Source organism: Anser cygnoides, chromosome 16, assembly GCF_040182565.1.
Source record: "Anser cygnoides isolate HZ-2024a breed goose chromosome 16, Taihu_goose_T2T_genome, whole genome shotgun sequence".
NCBI classification, from domain to species: Eukaryota; Metazoa; Chordata; class Aves; order Anseriformes; family Anatidae; genus Anser; species Anser cygnoides.
In genome coordinates, this window is record NC_089888.1 from 13,650,252 (window position 1) to 13,675,103 (window position 24,852).

The window sequence follows — 24,852 nt, forward strand, 5'->3', positions numbered from 1 at the left end:
ATTCTCAGCTGAATGTTCAATTCCAGTTTCTCATCTCCCTTCAAAATAGAAGATCCTGATTTTTTTATTTTTTTTTTATCAAACAGTTCTCATCCAGTTCGTGTGTCTGATTCTTTGTGAACAAGAGAATCCCAGGTTCACAGCAAGCCCCAGAGTATCCTGCAAAGCCATCTGAGTCAAGTTACATTTTGCACTCTGCTCATCCCCTTGATAAAAAATACACACCAAAAAATGAACTATCAACCAGTGAAACAGCCATACTGTCCAGCTTTCCATCACAGATAATGCCTGGTTAGCCCAACTGTGGTTTCACCCTTGAAAGTACTTTGTGTCTGCCCACAAGTGCTGTTACCTGTGCTGGGAGCAGCTCGGTGTTGGTTTGGCACCGCTCTGCATGCTGCAGTCACGGCATCTGAACAGAAAGCTGCAAATTGGTACCTCTTGTTTCACAGGTTAGTCTTGTTTCCTTTAGGTCAAAGGGTTTTGGGTCTCTTTTCATAAATGTATGAAACATGGCAGGGATGCGGATAGCAGAACAGGGTTCCCCTTCTCACTCTGCTATGCCCAAACGGGAGACAGTAAAAGTGGGAAAAGGGATACCTTCTGCTGAAGGCTATTTGGAGTCACCGTATTGAAATAAAACACAGCACGTATTTACTTGGTTTGTTAATACATAATTATATATACATTACATTAATATATGTATATATATATTCCACTACAGTAATATTTTAGAAGTGGCTGGTGATGTGGCTGTACCTATATCTAAGGTTGCTTGAAACTTTCCAGGCTTCTTTACTTCCTTGTAACTCTGTCAAACTATAAACACTCAGACTGAAATTTTCCATGTTGGCATTAGCTCTGGTTGATTTATTTAGAATAATTTAAACCCCACACAAATAAAATTTCAAAGGAAATTTGAAAGTTTGAGGCAAGAGAGGAATAGGTGTTCTCCCAATTCAGAACAGAATGAAATTATGAAATAACTGAATTTCCTGCACACTGGAAATTCGGAGTTCTGCCTCTATGTATTCCTTCAGCACTGAACTTTACAAAATTACTGTGAACCTGATTCAGCTAAGCACATATATCCTGATTCCCTGAAACAGAAAGACACAGGCAAAAGGCTAAACTGAAACCTGTGGCCAGATTGTGATCACCTCTAATTGCAGCTTGAAAACTTAAATTTAGTTTTTGGGTTTAGTATTCTATGCCAGGTTATACATTTTATTTCCCAATCTTTTTTCAATTTTTGGAACATTTCAGACAATATGAATAAGGATTAAGAATATAAATATATATAAGTTTATATTGTTACATATATTTAATAATGCTTATATCATGCATATTATGTGTATATATTAATATATATGGTGTATATATATGCATTTTAATATATATGTGTATATAATGGAGATAGTGTTCTTGAATAGCTTATTATTTAGAAAAGGATGTCGGGAAATTATGAAAGTAGGCTTTCACATATAATATTTATTTGGCTTCCCTTGTACACGTGTTTTGTATAGTCTTTGAGCAGGTGCTCTATTTAGTGCAGGACCCTGGTCTCATTCTGTGTAGAAGGTGGAGCTGAGCAGGAGATGAGTGATGGCTGGGTAGAGGGAGAAGTTGGTGTCTGATGGGCTCTGTCTGGTTTTGGTACAAGAGCTGGGAGATGTGTAGTAAAAGGCAAAGAATGAAAAGAAATGGGTAGTTTCATGGGCAAGGCGTCTGAAGAGTGTAAAACTCTTCTCCAGTGTGAGAGAAGACAATTTAAACTAAACTTCACAATTGGCTGTTAATTTTCCTTTCTTTTCTGTGTTCCCATTTGCAGAGTACATTGCTAGTAGTATTTCTCCTGGCATATGATGCTGTACGTTGAGCATTCTGAGAAATCAGTTTTCAGACATCTCAGTTTGGGTACTCAGTGCTAGCAGAATGTTTTGACCTGAATCTCTTTGTGTTTGTTTCCCATCTGTTAAACAGGAATAATAATATCTTCTCGTCTTACGGGATGTTGTTAAAAGAAATTAACATTTCTGAAGCACTCATATGCCATACTGATAAGAGCTCTAGAAGAACTCATGAAAAAATTAGCAACTGTGTCTTCCAAGTAGGTTTTGAATACTATGTGGTAAATAAGGCCTCAAGCCACATGCTGTATAATGACACTAATAATAAGTAATGTAACAAGATATTGAATATCTGCCTATTAAGTGAGCACTGTCCATCCTGAGGTGGAATCTGGTGGAAAATAAGGCATGAGCCTATACTTAAAGGGTGAATCATAATGCAGATGTATAAGGTTTAATGGTTTGCTTTTGTTCTGACATTTTCTAACTTTCACTCACTTGTTTTTGCAAATGTATAAATGGTTCATGTGGAAAAGGAAACGTGTGTCTGAAAAGAAACAAAACCTGGGTTCCAAAGTGCTTGTTGTTCAGAAAAATGTGCAGGATCTTAATCCTTACGTTTGTAGATGAGATGCTTCTTGGTGTCTGGTGGGTTTTGGAGAGGATGAGACTTTACAACTTATTTGGAAAACAGTTCTCAGGAAAAGGTTAAATTTCAGCTTGCTGTCTCTCCTTTGTTTTTAAAAGATGCGAAAAGACTTCTAGCTGGGAAAAATGGTATTGGAAATGGTTTTGAAATTAGTACATAGATTCTTACACATACCTGGATGGGCTCCTGAAAAATTTGCATGGGGTATTACAGCATATTCTTATATTAACACTTTTTCCTACAGCTTGTGGAAGAGGAAATTCCTAGGTTCTGTAGCAATCCAAGTATATAGCTTTCTCAGAGCTAGACAGACTACTTATTAAAGATAAAGGAATATTTTGGCACAAGAACAAATGGGTATTAATTAGCTATAAATAAATTCAGGCTGGAGATTAAATGAAATTTTTTAACCAGAACAGCAACAGGATTGTTGAGTGGCTTCCCAGTGGGAAGAAACATGGAGTTCCCTGGTTCCCTCACGTGGTGTGGTGTCTGATCAAAATAAACGAGGGGATTTCAGGTCTGAAGATCTGCGTAAGAGCAGATTGGTTTTAAGAACCTAGGAAGTTTGGTTTTAGTCCCATATCTGCCATTCCCTTTTCCTAAAAGCAGGCCCCACAAGGTTAACATTTACCTTCCCCATTTCACATGTGGAGAGTCTGAAACTCCTAGAGGGGTGAAAGGAGAAATCCAATCTCCAAAACCTCATTAATGAGGACTTATTAGCAGATCAAGACTTACAAAGGCATCTTTTCAAATGAAACAGTAAAACACTCTGCCCCTGCCCGTCACCTCTACAAACCCTTCCCTGTCCTCTGAAGGATGGAGAGCATTTGTGGAACTGGGGTTTAGCATCACTGCAGTGCTGGGGTGCTCTCAGCACCCCCAGAGTTTATTCTCCTCTTCCTTATTCTCCACAATTTGCAAAGCGGGGCTACCCTGGCTTTGCTGATAAAGGATCCTTAGCAGACGCAGAGAGGAGGAACAATTCCAGGCCTCTTTGCAAGTCACTGGGAACAAAACGTAGCTGCCCCTGCACCCTGTCCTTTGTGAGTGATGTAAAGCATGTCTGATTGCTTAGCCATCAGCAGGAGGCAGCTTAGGGTGAACCATTCCTGCTGGTTTGCCACTATTAACAGCCAGCAGTACCTTGATGTTTCCTCACTGGCAATAATTTGCAGGATTAAATACTTCAGCCACTCTAAAATTAGTTCCAGGAGGCATTTTGTGCTTTCATTTCAGAGCTCTCAGGAGCCTTTCCTACTTTGTAAGTCTGCTACAGCTAATTACCTGATGGTTACAGTGCTCTAGAAGATTTCAAATATCTGTCTTTTCCACTGCCTAAAGACCCAGGTGGGGTTACTCTGCAGAACTTGTACCAGGAGTGTTTGCCAAACACTGTAACTAGCTCAGACAGCTTTGTGAGACGGGCAAATAAACCACTGCAGACAAAATTGCCTTTGTCCAGCATCTCCATCCAAGGTTCAGAGCAAGCTTATTTTTGAACCTTTAAAAGCATCTCGGAAGCCCACTGGAACAAATGTTTTTACGTACTGAGCCCTCTGCATCTGTGTGATCCGTTAGAGAGGCTGCAGGATCACGGCAGAAGTTTTCAGTGGGGCAGCTTTCAGTGCTGCGGTTTAAGAGTTTGCAAAGCTTATTTATTATTTTATTTTGACAACACTTGTAATGAGTGGTGCTACTGTTTGTCCTTTGCAGGCATGTAGCTATCAGGGGCAGAATTAGAATACTTCTGGGGCAAGTGAGGAATCTTCTCACATCCACAAAGGAGTATGGCACCAGGAAGAATGTGGGCCCTCAGTGTGCAGAAATCTCCTGGCAGTGGTGGTCCTCCCTTGAAGATACAGTTCACACTGCTTGGTATTTCTGGCCACCTCCCTGGGCCAGTGCTGGCTATGATCCTTTGGCCCTGCCATGACCCTATTTTCTTCCTGCCCTTTCCTGGCTCCTTTGTGATGATTCATATTCTGAATATATGTGTGTGTCATATATAAAAAGTCTTACTCTTCTGACCACAGCAGAAATCCAGAGAGGTTTGTTTCCTGACATGTGATTTCACAGGCTGATTTTTTTTTTTTTTCAACTTGGCACCATGCCCCAAAGAAATGAACTCTCTTTTATGCTTCCTAGGGTCGTTCTTAGCATCTTTTAAAACCTGCTTGCTCATTGCTTCTGAGCCATCGAGGCAGGCACAGCTTCATCCACCAGCACCCAGCCTTACTTTCCTGGGTTTGGTATTGATGTTGTTAAACCCGTGACAATCTGAAACGCATTGCATTTTTTCTTGAATAGTTCTATGCATCCTGGTACCGCTAGCAAATACTTTTCATCTTTGAGCCATCATTGAACAAATTGAAATTGTTCCCTCACTTAATCTGAGTGAAAGATGTCTATCACCTTCAGCTAGGTGTTCAGTGAAGCTGTGTACCACTGCTCTCCAGGGTGTTTTCTTAAAAAAAAAAAAAAAAAAAATTAAAAAAATGCAACTCACAAGCCATTGCTGCTAACCTCCAGCACAGCATCACTGAATAGTGCAAGTCCTGTTTTTCAAATATAGTGACCTAACATGACATTTCTAGGCTGTAAATTCCAAGACCCTGATCTTAGTACATGACTATGGATTTATTCCTAGCCAATAGCAGGACTTGGTTGCTTCAACATGATTTTCCGTGTTGGGCATGATGTTTGAAAACTGTGTTCTAAGATTGAGACCTATCTGTCTTTGAAGTCAATGGGAATTTCAGCCTTCACTTCCAAAGCAGGTGGGTTGGGCTCTTTGTTCTTTTGTCTAGCACAATTTGTGAGTAATTACTGTGCTCCAAGTGCTGGGCTGGATTTTCTAGCTTGTTTCCAAACTGTGCTCATTCTGAGACCAGACTCTTCTTCTGCCTCTCCCAAACAAAATGCTGAAGGAGCACGGGCAGAGGAAATCCGTTCAAACTAAGTAAACAACTAGTGAGGGTAGGCCAGCAGGATTCATTCATGCTCATTCAGCCCAGGCTGGCTGGTTTGATTCCAGTTGGAGCACTCTCTTCATTACAGGCCCCCTGGGGAATGTTAATCTGTACAGTATAAACATTTATAAACATCTACTAAATCATTACACTTCAGCTGCCCCATAAACACTCATGAATGCTTTCCTTAGGCAGCATTGGTTGGGTAGCGTGTGGCTTTTTGGAATGAGCTAACGTGCGTTTGGCACTGGTAGAAATATGGGGAGAGGGCACAGGAGGTTAAATAACATTGTTTAAACTCTGTGACTTATTTAGGATAAAGACAGAAGCTGTTTGTGAAGGATTAAAATGGGACTAACTGGTAGCTGTTGAGGCACAAAGCAGGTTGTAGAGGGGCTAAAACCGCTTTTTAGCTTTGCGCACGGGATTTTCAGCGGTACCATTGCCTTCAACACCACAAAACGCACTTACCACCAGGCCACTTGAGCATTTTGACATTTCTGGACCCAAGCAATACATCGTGATTCATGTAGGACTGCAACACTAGCTGCCTCTGAAAGAGCTGCCTGATGCAAGAAAAGAATGTCGACATAACTTCTGGAAACTGAGCCAGAGCTAACATAACCAACCAAACTGTAATCAGCCAGGCTGCAGACCCAGGACTTGCTTGTATGGGACATGTGAGTATGTATACGCAGGTAAAATTAAGTATGGTTATGAACCGAAATGAGCATGTATATATGTTTGTGTCTGTGAAGTGCAAGAATAGTAACCAGGTTTTGATGTACACGTAGCAAAGCAAAACTTGAACCTACTGAATATGATCTCTCCCTTTGCCTCAAGGTGCGGACATGAGTGAGCATTACCAGGGCTGGAGACTTAGTGACCCCATAGCCAGCTCTAGATGTATATGAATATAAAGGTAGTTAGTAAAAACAAACAAAAAACCCCTCGTGACCTAGTCTTAAATGGATAAAGGATCCTTCTCTCAATTGTTACTTTTTTTTTTGTTTGTTTGCAGAGGTTCTGAACTGATAGAGTTATAATTAATTACCACAAGGTCTGCATATGAGTAAAGTCACCTGAGCAGAAGTTAAACGTGTTGTATGTGAAAGAGTTGTGTTTACTGACAGTCTGATGAACAGATAATAACTTGATTTTTAAACAGTATCTTAGGAAAAAACACAGCATTTAATTGGCTATAATTATATCATATCCTACACTTGAGCAAATATGAGTATGTACATAAATCTGTTTTACTTGCACGTATCAATGGTATGTGTCTGGAGGTAATATTTTGGTTCAGGGTAACCGTCTTCAGGAGCTGGTAACAGAAGCCTCCTTTTCTGTCTCCTCTTTCTCTACTATTCATAAACATACAGCCACTGCCTAGAGCTACAACCACACCTATTTGTGAAATGAGGACAGAGAAAACAGGATTTTTTCCTAAGTGGATCTGGATGCACAATACAGGCAAGCCAGAGGGAAGAAATCCTCCCTGATAAACACCCAGCCATGGCTACAGCTTTCCTGCCCAGGCCCCCTGGGGCTGTCATTGCCAAATTAACAGCTGGGGTGAGAACTTGCACATGGAAGGAGTCCAAAATCCTTTGCAAAATCTCGAGGTGGTGGGGCAGTGGGCTGCAAGGTCTCCAGACACGGGCAGCAGGCCAAAGGCTTGTCCTGATGCTCCTTGGCCCTTGGTACCAAGAAAAGGGGATGCTGAAGATTGGTTTTACTACTCGTTTTTACTAAAAGCCTCTTAAAACATGACATCAGACCAGACCCAACTCAACATAGGCTAGAGGTGGCTTTAAAGTATTTGCACTAGCAAATTCCCTTGTATACATATCATCATATCATCAAAAGTTGAATTTTCCACAGCTTTTCGTGACATTTTGCATGTAATGAAGTGAGTAATTTAAAATCTGCTCTGTATGGTCAAGGATCCAGCTCGCATAAAGTATTACACATTATTAGTTTCAATTGGTCTTTTAACATCCCTCTTAAAGGGTCAATAAATGAGTTTGCCTAGAGGTAAACCAGTTGTTATCAGGCATACAGTTAGGGTCGCAGCTGGAGGGCACTGGCAGGGACAGGCTGTCTGTCTGCCTGTGTTGGAGACGTCAGTCTCTAGCGTCGGTGTTCTATTAATTTTACAGTACCTTAAATTCATATTATGATTAGGAGAAATAAGCACAGAGAGAGAGGAGAGAGAGATCTCCTTTTAATAGAAAATGGGTTTTGAAAAATCTGGAGCCTATTACCCTGCCAAATCCTAATGGTATTACAGCTGAACTTTTTTTCTCAGTACTCTGCAAATAAATTCAGAGGTAGCTTGGATATTTGTTTCCCAACTTGACAACAGGAACCTCTGGACAGGAGGAAGAAGAGAGCAGAGGAAAGCAAGCAGCATGCAGCTTCAGGAGTGTCAGATTTTTAAGTTCAGTTTTCTGTCTTTCAATACCTAAGCTAAAATTTGGTGACTTTTTAATTCAAAAGCAAAAATAAGTTTAGTGGTCTCATACAAGCCCCTAGTGGACATCATTTATCCAGTAGAAGAGATCAACATGTGTTTTAACATTAGGAGGTCTCTGATTAGAAGGTAAAGCTTGGAAAAAGCTTAGTTATGAGGACTGGGAGACAGAAACTTTTAAAAGTGAAGGCTGACATACGTCATTCCCACTGCTGTTTGGGATGAAATCTGATGTAATATAGCAGTTGCATATATGTCTGGAGCCCAAAGCTACAGAAGTGATGAAATTTACTGTTGACTTGCTGAACATTGACTGAATTGTGGTCAAAGCCTGAAACAATGCTATTTGGGTACTTCAGCTCCGGTTTGAAGTTTGGAGTAAGAGAACCACAAGTGGCATCTGATCACTAAGCAAAGCTCTTCTGTTTTCATTAATGCCCTTGCTTACTGTATAGTTAAAAGTTGTTAATGAGAGAGGTCTGCAAGCGTCGCTTTATTGGGATAGGGCTGAAGATATCAAGAACTTGAGGAATTTTGTAAGCACAGAGTTGGTATTTGACCCTTCCTCCCCAGCGATCGGGACTTTCAGTTGCAGTGTCCCTGGGCGTCTGCAGGCAACATCCAGACATTTAAGAAGGCTGGTCTCATCGAAGCTCCATTAGAGGCATTTAATATTGGCTTGACATGATCTACTGCGGCCTTTGTTCGTATTTCTTCATCTCTCTGAGGGATCGGATAGTGGAGGTGGTGGTGGAGGGGAAGGGAAGAGCGGGGAATTGAGGCTGTAATTTCTGTCAGAGCTTTACCAGGAGGACAACGTAAAGCTCTGTCCTTGCAAGGTTAAGAACAAGCACGTGGTTAATTCCTGGACGTGCCCGCCTGGCACCTGACCAGCAGCAGCCCGTGCTCTGCTCCCAGTTTACATGTCTCGGGGTTTCTCCTGGGACCTGGCTCATCCGAGCCTTCTCTGCCACCCTCTCTGTTCCGTTTATCGCCTTTTTCACAGAAACAACTGCCTCTGAAGAGAAACGCCTTTTGCAACAGCCCTAAAAGTAGCTTGCATTGAATGAGGCTCTCACCCCTTGATACAGGCACCGCTTTTTTCGAGGAACAGCGACTGCATGGGACTGGTCTGCAGAACGCAGGTGTACCTGGCCCTGGTTCGTTATGGATGTGCGAGGGGGTGCCTGTAAACCCTTTGGCTCTTTTCTTCCAGCAGTGTGCTACCAGGAAGAGCAGGGGTTGTGCCACAGCAGCACCGATCTCCAGTCAGGATGGGACGCTTCCTGGTCACTCAGCATTTGTCAAGAGCTGTCCCAATGTCGTCACACAGGCCCTAGGGAGAACGTACCCCCTTCATAGCTGCTCCTGCCCTCTGTTTCTCTTCTCTTTCTTTTTTGTCAGCCTCGTCCTTGTGAGCATACCTGCTTTTCTCTGCGATTCCTTCCTGCCAGTTGTTCCCTCTCCTGACCCAGGGGGCTTTCCCCCGAGTCACGTTTTTGGGCAGTTTCTGCATGGCAGCAAACATCACTGCCTGCTCACAGCTCTGCTGCCAGGCACCTGGACCTCACATCCCAGGAATACTCCAGGGAAGGGGTTTGTGGGCAGGAATATTAATGGAGACTGATTTTTTTTCCCTAAAAGTAAATATCAGAAAATGTTCAGAGAAAGCACTTTTGTAATTGCAGGGGGGCAACTGTGTCCATGTAGCTGATTCCCATGTTGTTGCCATCTGATCGAGGAGCCAGAACATGACTTTTCAGAAAAGCAAGCCCTGTTTCCAGTAGGAAGCCTCATGGTCTTACCTGCAAAGTAAAGACTGATTGTGCCTTTCACAAAAGCTATTTGACAAATAATTTTCAATAGAAATGAACGTATGGAAAATTAAAGATTATTCATGAACAACTGTGAACTGGGAAAAGAGACAAGGTCAGCTGAAGGGAGCCTTATAATTTTGGTCTTGCTCAGAAGGTAGATAAGTTGTACATAGTCCTTACGCTGACCCGATGCATAAAAGCAAATCCTGCAGCTAGCTCTAGAGATAAGCACAGCTTCGGAGTTCCCTGGACAGTGTTTTCCAACACTAATGTGCAGTCCAGCCCAGTGACTTCACGTAACTGAGAGCAGATTTGGCTCTGGTGAGTTTTGCTTCCTCCTTCCTTTGCAGCAGGAGTTTGGGCAGAAGGAAAACTTGGCTCTCAAAAGTTTAGCGCTATTAGTGTGATTTTGATAAGCTATTGGGCCTGCGTCTCAGCCTTCTGCAAGTATTCAGCAGTAAAACAAGAGCACGAGACCTTGTCTGACTCTATACCTACTCTTCTATGCCAGCGCTTTGAGTGGCAGCTGGAACTGTTTGGTTGCTAATGTCATAGGAAAGAATGCAAGTCCCTCAGAATTAGTCCCTTGCAGACTAAACTCGTCCCTATCACAAAACCTGTGCTATGCTTAGCCTGAAGTGGAATAGTGGGATACTTACTGCAGGGAGGGACACGATATACAGACCTCTGGCTTCTAGAAAGCTGCTCTGCTCTGGAAGCTGCAGTGGATGTGTTTTGGAGAGAGGGACAAGGGGAAGGGAGTGCAAACAGTCCTTTTGCCACTGTAATGCATGTTCCTTAGCCTTTTCCAAAGGTGTCAGTTCAGGACCCTTCCTTAAGAAGAAATGAATAAAAGATTTATCCAAAGACTACTTGTCTGTAGGAGTTCTGTCCGTTGGCTGTACTGAGTTTTGGGTTGTGCCCTAAATCCTACATCTATGCCTCTTAATCATTAAGTAAAGAAAGATAGGCAAAGTTTTCCATCCACTGTAAACAAAAATGTTCCCACTCAGAAGTGCATTTAATGGAGTTTTGTAGCAGTGGTCTCCCAGGCCAGCATATTAGTCTCTGCTTTCCCTCTCTGCCCTAATGGCCGTGGCCAGGAGGGGCTGTTTGAACTGCGAAGGAGGCTGGTTTTTATCCACTTTGAGTGGAGAGGCATAAATTGGCATTCCATATCATCATAAAAAAAATCCCAGCAATTATTAAAAGATTCTTATCTCTTGCTCCCTACATGGATAATGAGATCCCTCTCTGCTGGACTGAGACAGCCTGTCTCTCAGCTCACTTAATGAAATGGACCCAAGTTTGCAAATTAGCATAGCCCTGACTCCAAATGTAACCTCTTGTTGTCTAGTTGTACATCAAGGCCCCTGGCTTATGTCTTTTCTTATTAACACCCCGTAATCATGTCAACCCTCTTTAGTTTTCATTTCCTGTTTCCTTTTACAAATTCACTTCTGAGTTTTGAGCACATTGTTGGATGCCTTTGGATGAGCTGGGATTTTATTTTTATCTCATTTTTAACATTATTGAAGTGTAATCTGTGGGCACTGGTTGGGATCTAGGGAATCTGTTTTCTGTTTCATATTTTTGCAGCTTGTTTGCTATGTTATCTTAAGGCAAATCGTTTCACTTGTCTGTGCTTATTTCCCTTACACTTTTTAAAAATTAAATATTTTAGACTGTAAGATCTTGAGGGCAGAGAGTTTTGTCTTGCTGTTTATTCGGTCAGTGCCTTGCAGAGTGTGTTTCTGGTTTCTGCGAGGTTGTCTATGTAATACATGGTTATTAATAATAAGGAACAGTGATGTTGTACTCTAGCAAACACAATATGCTAAAGGCTTTCTAAGAAGTCATGAAGGAAGAGTGCTTTGAAAATCTTTTCCCTTCTCTCTCCCCTGATGTGCAACTTCATTGTTGGACCTTCAGAGTAATAAATCAAAGCAGCTGAAATAAACGAATCGTGATTTCTTTTGCCCACATGTATCTGACCCGGTCTGTCTGTGATAAGGCACTGCCCTTCCACTCTGTCCACAACTCTGCTAATTATCCTTCACTTTCATGGCCACTAAAATTCAGTCATATATAAGAATAATAATAATAAAAGAAAAAGAAAGAGGGAAGTGATTAGTTGTGTACAGATAAGAAGCATCCCACAGTGTTAACAAGATAATATTTTTTAAGATTTCTTTTTTTTTTTTCTGGAATTCATTTTGTCTCATGTCCATTGCAGTAAAAAATACTTACAGTTTGTAACACAAAGATAACTCTTCAATGCAAAGCTTTAGTGTATGTCTTTAAAAGATTTATTCCTTTATCAAGTATTAATTTAAGAAGGGGTGCCTTGTAGGTAAGGCAATGACATCAGTGGTAGGCTACGGGGCAGCAGATTTATTAATTTAATAGGTTTATCCATTTTACAGCTTGGATAATCATATTTCACTAAACTGGTACGCAAGGAGGCTTCAGCCCATCTGACAGCTTTATTCTTGTGTAAGTTAACAAGCACATTTTGTACTCATGACCTTGTGAATTGTAAAAGTGCGAGGAGCTAGAGAGGAATGACAGACCCAATCCAAGAAACGTGTTAGCATTTCAGTTTTCCTGGGCTAGATTTATAAAGGGAGCAGCGAGGAATCTCAGCTGCAAAGATAACCTAAACAGTTGTTAATTTATGTGGTTCGAGAAAATATGCAGAATTCATTTTAAAAAATAATGGAATGTTAACTTAAAAAGTATGGGCCTAATTTGTTTTTCAGAGACATCAGTTTTACAGCAGAATTGCTACCCTGACAATAGATGAGTTGTTCCTGATCTGGGACAACAAGGAAAGAATTGGGCCAGTTTTGTCGAAAGTAAATGTGTTTGTTACATGCTTGTACTTGCTAACTATCTGGCTTAGAAATAATGAGATTAAACAAGCAATGGACTTAGGCTTTTAAAAATGCATCTTATAGTTATAAAAACCTCACGTATATATGTGTGTTTATTAAGAATTTCGTGTTTATAGGAAAGAAAGCAAGCATGCACTCAGGGTTTTTTCATGTTGAAACTGTTGTGAGAAAAATAAAATATTTCCCCGTTTTCGTAAAGCCTTCACTCAAAGGTGGACTCTTTGTAAAAATCATATTTTGGTTTCTTGTGGAAATGATGACAGTCTTCTAGAAGAAGATATTTCCTGGGCAAAATAAGATTCAATGGAAATCTAACTTCTCTTAGGAAAATTTAACATAGTAAAATTACATAGTAAAATTTAACATAGTAAAATTCAACAAGTAGGGGCCAGTTCAGCTCTGTCCTCTCAATAAAAACAAAAGCTGAACTCCTTACATGGTACTAACTGCAAGCTCTTCAAATGAAAGAGCAAATACCTTGGAACCCATCATAAAATGGTACATTTGGCAGCACTGCAGAAATTGTAGACCTGAGGGATTTATTATCATTTACATTCAAGCTCCTTTACACCGTTCTTGACATGCAAAAAGGAATATTTTGTGCAAATCAGAATTAAGCCATGAAGACAGGAATTTCAAAAGCTTGGATGTTAGTAGAACATGACAGGCCAGTCCTGAGGTACGGTGGGCTCTTAATGTACTTCCCTCTGTGCTCCTTGCTTTCTGCACATCATTCATTTTTGACAGCACGTGATGACTGTTTAGCTCTTCTTAGCAGGTATCAGGAGCTGTCTGTCTGTTTCAGGAGGAGAGCAAAGCAGGATGCCTGCTCTGACGTGCCCGTGCTTGGGTCTGTGCATGAATTGCTCAGTGCACAGTGGCTGCACTGGGGCGGGGTGTGCAAGCAGAGAGCTGCGTGAGCACAGACGTTGCACGAGGTGTGGCAAACTCCTTTGCACGGACCAAGCGGGCAGTGGCTTTGAGGAGCTGCAGCTTTCTCGGTAAGGTTTCTTTGGCCAACTTCATGTCCTGCACCAGCCACTTGTACTTTCTGGTTCATACACAGCAATAGTTAGCATTGGGATTTAAAACACTGCAGATATTTGTGTTTGCGAAAGAATTCAATTTTAAAGAAAATATTATAAATCATGTTACGTTTTGGGCTGATGCATTTACAACAGCATCTGAATTTTCACCCTAAAATATACAAGCATATGTCACTCCAGGGAAGCACTTTTCTTCTTTTCTAGAAATGAAATTTTATTGCCTGGTCTGCTCTAGACAGAAAGCATTACATGAACCTCCTATTTAGTTCTTTTTAAATGTGTGTGGACTGAAATTCTTATTTTGTCTTGCCATTCACTGTGCTCCCTGCAGGTCTGGCAGGACTCCTCCATTAGATGCTTCTCAGCTCTGTGGAGATTTGCTTCTGCTGGATCCTGTAGTCTGAATCACTTGTTTTCCCTGACTGTACGGCCTGTTCATCAGTTGGAGCAATGTTTCCAGAGCATTGTCATGTAAATGAAACCTCCATTTCATCTCCTACCATGCGAGGGACACGCAGCATTCAATGTTTCAGGTGTATTAGAGGATTCTGTGAGCAATCTTACCACAAATATGGAAAAAAAGCAGCCCCTTGGTATGTGTGAGGACAGGTCCCATCAGGCTCAAGAGGCTTTGGTCATTCCCTTTTCTGTTCTTCCAAGAGGGGGAACTTTGCTCACTGAAACATGCGCAGTCATGGGGATGTTTTATCGTTGGCTGTGGATGCGTTACCGGTTGGGATCCCTAATTATTATCAATTTGCAGATTGCCTTGAATGTCTTATTAAGATTCCTGAGGAATGATTGATCATAATCAAAAAATTAATCACCAATCAGCCCTGGCAATTAACATTAGCAAGTCTATTTGCATATATCTGATAATTTATGCTGCTGCTGGAAGAAGGGACTTTTGCTGAATATTATTGATTAGGGGAGAAGAGCCAGATGCTTCTATCATTGGGACATTAGGCTTTATTAGATAGGGCTACTAATGTGTAAGAAACAAGAAACTGAAGGGCATTACTGCCGTCTGCCACAACATAGGCGTCTTGCTATGGAAGGTGGAAGAAGGAATTTCATCAATGCATCCAGTGGAATTTCTTAAATGTCAAGAAGTGGGATAGGGTGCTTTAAGGAAGCTTTGATTTTTGGCTCTTATTTATGCCTTAAATATCAGTTATGAGAAAAAAAAAAAAGAAAAAAAAAGCTTGATAATGCTAGGCTAGATGGTGAGATTTACATTACAAGAAGTTACGTATTTACTGTAATGAATAAAGTATCTGCAGGCTTGTGATGAATTTCACTAATTGTTGTACTACTTACAGTATGAAGAATTGCATAATAAAGTCCTATAATTTCTTCATATTTTTTTCTTCTTAAACAGCCTTTTATTAATGCATTTTTAAAGAGACGTTTATTATCTATACCATCAACTGTGTATTTGTCTTGAAATTGTCTTGCAGTTGCTTATAGGATACCGCATGTGTTTTAGATGTTATGAGCCTCGTCAGGTTTTTTGACATTTATAATCTTTTTATAACAGTAGCCTTTGGTTTTGCTTCAACACTCTTCAGTGTGTCTCATACCTGGTGTTGTAACTACAGCTACATGAAAATGTACAGTCTGCTGTCATAAATTCAGATTTGGCACTCATGTATAGATGCTTAAAGATTGGGAACAGATTCATTTAAGCCAGTAGGCAGAGTGGTAACAGTTTATCATCTTCAGCCAACGCAACTCCAAAAAAGACAGCAGAATTAAATCCATGTCCACTAATGAGAGGTGGTAAACATTTTAAGTGGCAGAGTTGTGATGAAAACAAAGGCCAAGAAAAACAGGATTTCTCTCTCCAGTTTTGAATGAAAAAAAAATGAAGAATTTGAAAGATGTTTTCATTAAAAAAAAAAAGCATTTTTTGATCAATTTTAATTTTTAACTTCTAGCTTTGTTGCATGCTAGGAGCCTTTGTAATTCATATAGGATTTTAGGAGAGCCTTCTGTATTGGATCTCTGAAACTGCTGCTTTTAAGACTAAAAAGTTCTCTCTAAAAACCATGAGTAAATCATAGTAAAATCTATTCTTATTGTAGCTAGATACAAATAGAAAAGGCGATCAGATCAGATATTCTCTGATGTCAGCTGTGTGCTTATCTCAGTGTTCTTGAATGAAGATTTTATTTATTTATCTGTTGGTGCACACTAATCTCTTTTGCAAGCCATGAATGCTGTCCTTAATATAGTTGCTGTGTGTGCGTGTGTCTTTTGACTTCATTTTCCTCCTATCAATATGAATTCTGCATTTTATTTCAAATGGGAACAGAATCAGTCCCCAGTTGCAATGCGGTAATAGTATTAAAGAAGTCTGAGATTTCACTCACTTTTCTTTCGGTGAGCATTAAGAGAAAAGAGACTGTCATCAAACCCCGACTGTACACTGTTTGGGGGCTGGATTAACCAGCTAGAACAGCTGCTTTTGGCTGAAGTTAGTCGGTAACCATGAGATCTTGTCACTGCAAAGTTCAGAGGTTAATTGAAATCAGAGAGGCAGAACCCATTCAATTGTCCACTTAATTATGCCCAGCTCCCGTCTCCCTCCCATAAACATCAGCCGCTGACCGCTCGCCGCTGAACGGGGAGGGAGCCGCCGCTGCCCTGCCGCCGTTTGGCACGGTGGCTGGGATGTGTTCAACGGCTGAGTCGCTGAAACCGATAAAAAAAAATGCCTGCACCGGGGGAAAGGGGTATGTGCCTGCAAAGGGGGAGTCGGTGACATCCCCATACATCATCCCCCAGCCCTAATGTTACTGGTTTTTGCTGAAAGCTGTTAATGCTTTGAGATTTATCGCAGGTGGGCTCTGCTGAATGCACGGCTTTGGGTAGGAAGACTGGGGACGTGATGGTTGGGATGCTGCAGGAATGGCAGGGTTTTTACACAGCCTTTTTGTGCTATCATATATTATGGTTGAAATGCGTAATTTTTAATTCCTGTTTCACCAAACCGATATGAATGGTGGAATTTTGCTAATGAGTATTAAATATCAGATGTTTATTGGGCTGGTAACTTCCTCCAGGCTTTCTGCAGTCAGCAGTTACGTACTATTTACTTTACAGCAACGAGGCAAGCAAAGCAGATTTCAGAAGTGAAGGAACGTAAGATACTAAAATAGGTCTGAGTCTTGACACCCTAGCCTGACCCCGGGGAAGAAAATTCTCCACTGCCTTCAGTGGGAGCTGGCTGGGTAAGCAGAAAAGAAATCTGCCCACTTGGGGAAACTTTGAAGGCTTGAGCTTAAAGATGAAAAATAACTTTGAGACATAATAATTAGAGCTAGGTGGGCTATGGGTGTCTTAAAAGCTAGGATACTTGGATAATGAGTCTAAAAGTCTCATATCATATCTTTGTCCAAATTATCTGTTTGAAAACCTGATCTTCCTGCCATATAATAGGAATATTGAGCATAGGCCTGCAAAATGCATTCCCTTTTCTTCTGACAGCCTTTCTCTTCCAACAGAAGCCGGGCTCGCACGTGTCTTCAGGCCAGGCTGTGGAGGAGCCCCCCTTCTGCCCGGATTTCTGCTGTTGGGTGCCGGTACGCCTGTCAGTGTTGTGTCACTTGGGAAATGCAGTCTGCAGCCAGGACCCTGTTGTCACGAGCTGCACAAACCTGAGACAAAAATACCCCATGTCTTGAAGCTTTTATTCAGTGATTTTAATCGCTGCTGTCTTTAATCTAGATTCAAGTGACTGTTCTCCTCCGCGGTACATCTGCCTGTGGGTAGAAACTGAGAGCGCTGTGAAATGAGGTCCTTGTTCCAATCACAGGAAAGTGTATAAATCACACAAATGATTTTTATGAATAATTCTCCAATATCTTGTTACTCATCCCCCAGACATAACAATGTAGCAGTGCTAGTAGAAATTTTCTTCTGTAAACATATTAAGATGAAAATGAAACATCTTTGGATCTGCTTTCAAAAAGGCAAAAGCAAAACCGAAACTGTTGAAATCCTGTTAATGAAAACTTCATTGAATTTCACAGCCCTTATTAATTTTTTTAAAACAAACAAAAAATCCTAAAAGTTCACTTGTTTTTACAGCCAGCAGCATTTTCTGTTTGTTTCTGTGTTTAAGAAAAACAAAAATTGATCCAAGTTACTTGGTTCTGCCTTATTCAAAGTTATTGTTTTGAAATGAGACTTTATTTTTGTTGAGCAACTAAAAGTGGTCATTTCTATTCCGTATAGGCTTGGACCTAATACTTCATAAAAGCTTCTTCTCCGATGGGGTGACAACTTGAACACTACACAGAACCGTGGAAGGCGTTCTGTATGTAATTTATGTGCCTGGGCCATGTTCTGAGCCCATACACCACAGAGAAGGAGAAGCTAAATCAATCACGAGTGATTTCCTGTGAAAGCCAGATCACATCCACCACCCATTTGCTCTTGGCTGGCTGAGAAATGACTATTGGGTCATGCTGAAATGGGGGGCAAAATCTTAGCAATGTGCTGCACACAACGGAGCCTCATTTCAGCTTCATTTCCAGAGGTCCACAGGCTGTGGCGGTTCCACGTAGCCCAGCAGTGTCTGGCACCTGCACTGTCTTCTTGGCTGCTGAGCTGGTGCCAGAGGTGGGGAAAACTTTTTGGTGGCAGTGGGGATAGTCTAGGCTTAAACGTTTTCTGATCTGCAGAAAAATACTGAGAAAAATGCAATTAGTCTTCAGTTATAATGTGAATGTGGAGATAAGCTGGAGAAATCCGAGTTTGCAGTGGAATATTAGATGCAGAATAAATGTTTTCCATTCACTTGCTTAATATTTCATACAGTCTTGGAAATGTTCCGCTGCCTGACCCTCATGTTTGCAGATTATTTCTACATCTGTCTCAAAGCCGTACCCTCGTCAAATGGACCAAGCAGCTAGTTTCTTAGTTAAAATAACAATAATAAAGTGTACGAGCACCCAGGCGTGCTGAACATCCCATCCCCATAGCTCATTCTCAGCTCAGAAGGCTCAGCTACTGCCCCGTGCTCGCAGGCAGAAGGAACACACGGCATGTGCTCGCTGTTGGGTTTTCCTATTTCTTCTTGCTTCATATAAACATGAAATTCCATATGGAGCTTTTAATGGTTGCTTGGAAATTGGATGTCGGTCACCCCAGAGGGATGCATTGGCATTCTGCACCTGATTGCATTTCTCTGTTCTCCCCCAGAGGACGAGTCAAAGGTTATGGTTCAGAGGGGAAGGACTTTGTCGACAGCAGGTTCTCCTCAAGTTGAGAGGAGGATTTTTCGCTTTAATAGCATAGAGTAGGATGGAAATTGTTGTTTGAGTTTGCGTATGTGAATTTAGGAACCTGATCCAAAGTAAACTGACATGAACAAGAAAGTTGATACTGACTCCAAAATAAGTTTTTCCCATCCTAAACATTGGAAAGGGGAGTAAAGCAAAACAAACAAAAGAAGCAGTTCAGAGCTAGGCACTAATTTCCATCTCTCTTTTGTTTTCCACACTCGTTTAAGGAAAGCAAAAAATTGCTTTTCTGAACTTTAATATTTCTGAATACCTTTTTGAAAACTCCAGAAGCTGAAATATTTTCAACTTCCCTTGTAATTCTGTTCCCTTCAGTGTGACCTTACAGCGGTGCCATTCCCTCACCGGGCGGTGGCATGCAGCGGTGACATTCCCTAACTGCCCGCAGTGGATCTAGCACGCAAGTCCAAGAGCCCACGAGTCCAAGAGAGTTCACAGAGCACTTCTCCACCCTGCTTTGGTGCAGGTTCCTGAGCCGATATCGCTGTGCTACGTACTGCTCTTTGTATGTGCAAGCTCTCCTAAGGTGAGTGTGACTCACTTCCCCGGTGTGATGTAAGGATGCTCTGGGCTCCATTGCATTAGTCACACATTTGCTAGTGGTTCGCAGGATAATGCTGTGCCACGTAACAATTTCATAGCTGGGGAGTTCAAGGAGAAGAGGACGAGGTCCAGGTCCCCTGCACGCAATTCTCCTAAGGGGCCTGGACCTATCTGCATCAGCCTGGGTCACAGGGGGATGGTTTATATTAAAATCTCCTACCTGACTCCTCCAAAATGCAGCGCAGTGCTCCGGGATTCTTGGCCTTTCAGTGCCTGCAGTGGTAGTTATACAGAACGTACGGGTAGGAGACCGAGCGCCAACATCTGCTATTGAGTCTGAGCTGCTAAACTATGACTCTGCAAGTTATTTCAATAAATCTACTCTTTTAAATTTAATGAGGGAACCGAAATCTGTCCTTGGATCTGGATGATGCTGTGTGAAACAATGATGGCCAGTTAACAGCAGTATTTCCAGTTCCAAGGATTTAGAAATCATGAGTCAGGCTTTCCAAACCTTAGAAATAATGAAATATGTTTTTGAAAGAATATTTCAGGTTACATTCAGTTTCTGCTTTCTCAATTTTTTGGGCGCAATTGCTTCACTTGTAAAGTTTTTCAACAAGAATACATGGTTTCTAAGATTGCTTTTTAAAATGAAACTCAGCTTCTGACATATTTCTGTGTTCTAGATCTAGGCTTTAACAGCAAGACCAAACATTCCTCGTAAATTTATATGTGCTAACAAATGCAAACTCCTTGCCAAATTTTATATCCCCCAGAATATGCAAGGAGTGTCAGAAGTGAAAAATAAATCTGTGACAATTTCCTAGTTCTGTACTATGGGTTGCACAATTTTAAGGCAAATGTAGATCATATGCAGATTCTGTTACACTGGTTTCATTCAAAGATAACTTCACTGCTGTCAGCTAGCCAGTGATGTCTGCTCTAGCCTTTAAATGTGATCACTGAAAATTCAAGATATGTAGGAAATAACTTTAATAACCTTTTATTATTATTTGTCTCCTGCATTTCTATGGGGATTACCTTGCTTTTTTTTCATTTCTTTTTACTTTTAAGTTTTCATATTTTATTTTGAATACCCTTTCCTTCATTGGTGACAGCTAAAACTTGAAAAAATGAAAATTGAGATTCATAACAATCACCTAATGGCTGAGTCCAAGGCTGTAATGAAAGCATCAGTCATCTTGAGGCCTGAGATAAATTCACTAGAATTAATAAATTCACTGGCACTGGCAAGGAAGGAGAACTTGCCTTGTGATCCAGTTGCTCTGGCCTTATGTGATTTTATTGTAAGACTGCTGTTGCATTCCCAAGGTCTTTTAAGACTGGCACTCACTTCTGATAGACTGTATATTGTTCTCCCTTTAGAAATGTGCTCTTTTTAGTATATTTGCATGGGAATTTCCGAACAGACCCAATCCAGCTCAAGCCCGGCATTATTAACACAGGCAAATCTTACTTCTCACCCAAAGAGAAGGTCCCCCGTCACTGCAGTGTCCTGCACCCCGTGGTGTTTGTGTCCCACTGCATACATGCGTGCAAGCAGGGCTCAATCCGCAGCACGAGCAGATTGCTCTAGCTCTGTTGATGGCAAAAATAAGCCTCACTTGACGTCAGTTGTAGTTATAAAACTTTCCAGATACTGAAAGCTTAACTGCTTCTCTGGTATATGAGCTTCATGGAGTTTGGTGGAGTTTGCAGGAGCTTGCCTGCTCCAAGGACTTACGCCAGTGTTTTCAGGAAAGTTTTTTTTAAAAATGTGTTTTTCAATTGTTAACCATAATTGAGATAATATTGCAAAAACCTCTGTAGCTTATTGACCTGACAGAGTGTAAACAGCTTTTTGGAAGCCTCCTGATATGAAATATTCCAGTCTTTGTATTGTTCTTGTACATGAATTGCACAGAGAGAATAAGCAATAAAATACCAGATGGATTTCCTTTGAAACATAATTACTGTCCAGGTGCAGACCCCACTTTTCATAGTCAAAGATTTCCATCATTTTAATGGGATTCTTTTAAGTCACAGTATCAGCGTCCCCTGACCTGAACCATCAGGCAGAGTGCCCCGCATACGGTAAGGGTGAACGAAGAAAGGGGTTCACCTCTCAGTCCATTTTGGCCACTGATATTTTTCCTGAGACTGGCAGTCGAGATGCCTCTTGGTGCCCATCCTGGCAGAGACTTTCTCCAGGGCACACATCTGGCCAGAGGGAGCTGTGCTGAAACTCATTTCTTCTTTGCGCAGAGCCGGGCAAGAACTTTTTTTTATTATTATTATTTTTTCTCCTCTTTTCCTTTCAAGGGAGCAGAGCAATAAAATAATAATAATAATAATAAAAGGCACAGCCAGTCTCCCCTCCCATTCTGACATGTTGAGTGCCAAAACTCAGATCAAGTCTTTAAGGCGAAGTGAGAAGGCAATGAAAACAGGGGCTTTATTATAAAGGCAGGGCTGTGAACTTTTTAACTCTCGCACTGCTCCCGGATGTGACTCTTCACACTGCACACAGCTGCTGAACGCTTCCAGCGACTGTGGGTGGTGGGTGAGGAAAGGGGAAGAGGTGGTTTAGCTATGCACAATATTTCCCATAAGAAATAAAGCAATAGAATCTCACCTCGCTGCCTGTTTTTCCACATATATTGAGACGGGAATGTATTTATATAACCCTATTAAAAGGGAACACTCAGTAGCAAACTCAGTCTTTAAATAGCTACTGTTCTGCATACTCCAGTCTCCAAACTCCTCAGTTTCAACTCACACCCACTTACATTCTTTTGACATATTTCTCAGGTTTTTTGTGACTTTGGGGTCAAATCCAAAACTTACTGAATGCAGTTGAAAGACACCCTCTGAATTCAGTGGAATTTGGATAATAGTCTTAGAGCTCAGATACCATGCTGATAAATGCAATAAATTACATAGACAAAAGTTGCCCATTTTGGGCTAGTTCCACTTCTACGGAAGCAAATGGAACTGTTGCTATTGACTGCCACAGAAATCAGTTCTGGCCCTTCTCTGTTGGTATTTCAGCAGCTCTGAAGACGTGTTACAAAGAAGGGGAATATCTCTGTCTCCCATTTACAGATGAACAAACTGAGGCGCAGAGCCATGATTACGCCTGTGGGTCAGGCAGGCAGTGCAGCAGAGCTAGAATTAGACCCAGATACCAGTCCTTGGACCACCCAGTGGAAAAAGAGCCTGTTAGCTGCTAGCCATCCTGTGGACTGCTGGTGCTACCAGGTCCTACCGATGCCAGCAGGAGTGGAGGGCAACCAACATCCTCCCATAAATCATTGAGCGTTAATAAACTGAGCAGCTCTTCAGAAGTATTTTGTTTTTACCACCAAGATGCATTATTTCATCCTTTTTTTTTTTTTTCCCTCAGAATTCATATTTTCCCTTTGACTCCTGCTATTTTGGTTCCATTTAGCAAATACATTCTTGTGTTTTTTTTTCCCCTGTGTCCCTCCAGCCACCTTAGTTTGCCTTTTTTTTTTCCTTCTTTCCCTTAAAAACTTTTTTCCTCATTCAGTGCACTAAGTGGATTTACGACCCATTTAGGCAGCTTACAGTGGCATTGCTTTTACAGTTCAGAGGCAGAAGGGCCATAAAAAGATTTACAGTTACAGCAAGAGTCGGTTGCATGGAAGTTCGAGATCCAAATTAGACAAAGGGAGCGGGGCTGTGTGAGTGGCCAGTAAAAGAAGCTTGGAAACAAAAACAAATGGAGCTGCTGTTAGAGGAGGAGGTTGGGGTGGGGGGAGAGAAAGAGGAGGAAAAACTGCCTGTTAACTTCATGTTGCTATTGCAACAGCTCTGTTAATTCTGTTATATAAAGCCCTTTTTCCTCCTTTTTTTCCTCTCGCTCGATGTTGTTGTTGGACAGGTTTCCTCTGCAAACACAACTCTCAAACTGGAGAGCAGCAACTTCACACAGTAGTTGAGATCCCAAGGCAGATATTCCCAGGATGTTGGCAGCTGCTTTTGCTGCTGTTGCTGGGACTCCAGGATGCAAACTCCAGAGAATAAAACCTAGCGGCGTAACGACTGGGACCAGTCAGAGCGGGGGACTTCAGGTTGAATTGCACAAAGTTAATCTGACTTTTAAAAGAAGCTAGAAATTGGGAAAAAAAGACATTATCCTGTCCCCCTGCTAGAGTATTCCTGCTAACTTCAAAAGAAACAAGACCAGGCTTGACCAAATCCGTAACAAGCTGAGACAAAGGGGAGATTTGCCACCGACACCAAGGGAACGTGTCTGGGCACAGAAAGGGAGACTGGAGCTGGAGTCTGCAGGAGGTCAGGGCTGAGCTGTTGTGAGCCCCAGACCGTATGCTGTGCTGTCAGAGCTACGGGCAGAAACTGCTTTGGAAAGAAATGTGTCCTTCAGGGCAGTGTGAAAGGATGCCACATTTGTTTGGGTCTATAGATGTGGTCAGCCAGATGGGTACAGATACTCACATCTGCTCTGTGGGGTCAAGCTTTGATGCAGGCCAGTTATAGTCTGTACCGTGGCACTGCACCTGTGCTATTAAGGTTTTTTTGAGGATGTGAGCTTAACAGGTCAGGAATAACAGCATGCTAATGCAGCATCAGGGCTTGAAACTGGTTGAAGCGAGGGTGAAGCAAGCACAAGGCTGTCTGCACTCACCCACAGAGACAGGCTCTGTTGGAGTGCAGCAGAATGGCTCCAGTAAGGTCTCCAGCAAGCCTATATTTGACTTATTTACTTCACCTTGTAGGGCCATTATTGTAGCTATGTAAGTATATGGTCTGGAAACAAGCATAAGTAAGCCGTATGTATAAGAAAGACAATATTTCTCAGTTTTGCTGCAAGTGCTCGTTTATTTTAGATAGCTGGAAAGCATGCTATTGTTTTGTTTTTCTTCTCATTGACACTGTATTTATTCTGCTGCTCCCATTCCTAACCAACTTCCTGCTCAAAATATCGCCTTTAGTTCCACATAGATATGGCGCTCTTCGTTTCCTGAAGCCGTCACGTAGCGATGCAATCGGATCACCTTCTGGGCTCCACTCACTTGGTGCCTGCATTTCAGAAGCGGGTGAGCTGTCTCTTAGTTGCTTTATTCTTAATTTCTGTTGGTGATGGGGAGTTTGTACTGCCTCATTTATTGAGTGTGAGCTTCACTGGTGAAGTTCATGACATTACCAGTTCCCCTGGACCTTTGTTTTCTTGGCTTTTTGGCTGTCCTTTGCTCGCTGTGTGCTCATAGCTCTCTGGTGAGATTAGTGTTACTCTCTT

General features: G+C 41.6%; 1 protein-coding gene across 10 annotated transcripts in view; it reads left to right on the top strand.

Moving 5' to 3' along the window:
* The window catches only part of LOC106043489 (uncharacterized), a 138,793-nt gene that overhangs the window by 70,708 nt on the left and 43,233 nt on the right, over nt 1–24,852 (top strand). For 9 of the 10 annotated variants that reach the window (XM_066978089.1, XM_066978088.1, XM_066978091.1 and 6 more), the window contains 7 exons: nt 87–452; nt 12,194–12,263; nt 13,470–13,665; nt 14,042–14,181; nt 17,220–17,297; nt 19,338–19,548; nt 24,548–24,652. The gene's annotated coding sequence lies outside the window, so the exon portion shown is untranslated. The remainder of the gene's footprint in view (nt 1–86; nt 453–12,193; nt 12,264–13,469; nt 13,666–14,041; nt 14,182–17,219; nt 17,298–19,337; nt 19,549–24,547; nt 24,653–24,852) is intronic. The other variant, XM_066978092.1, reaches the window with a different exon arrangement.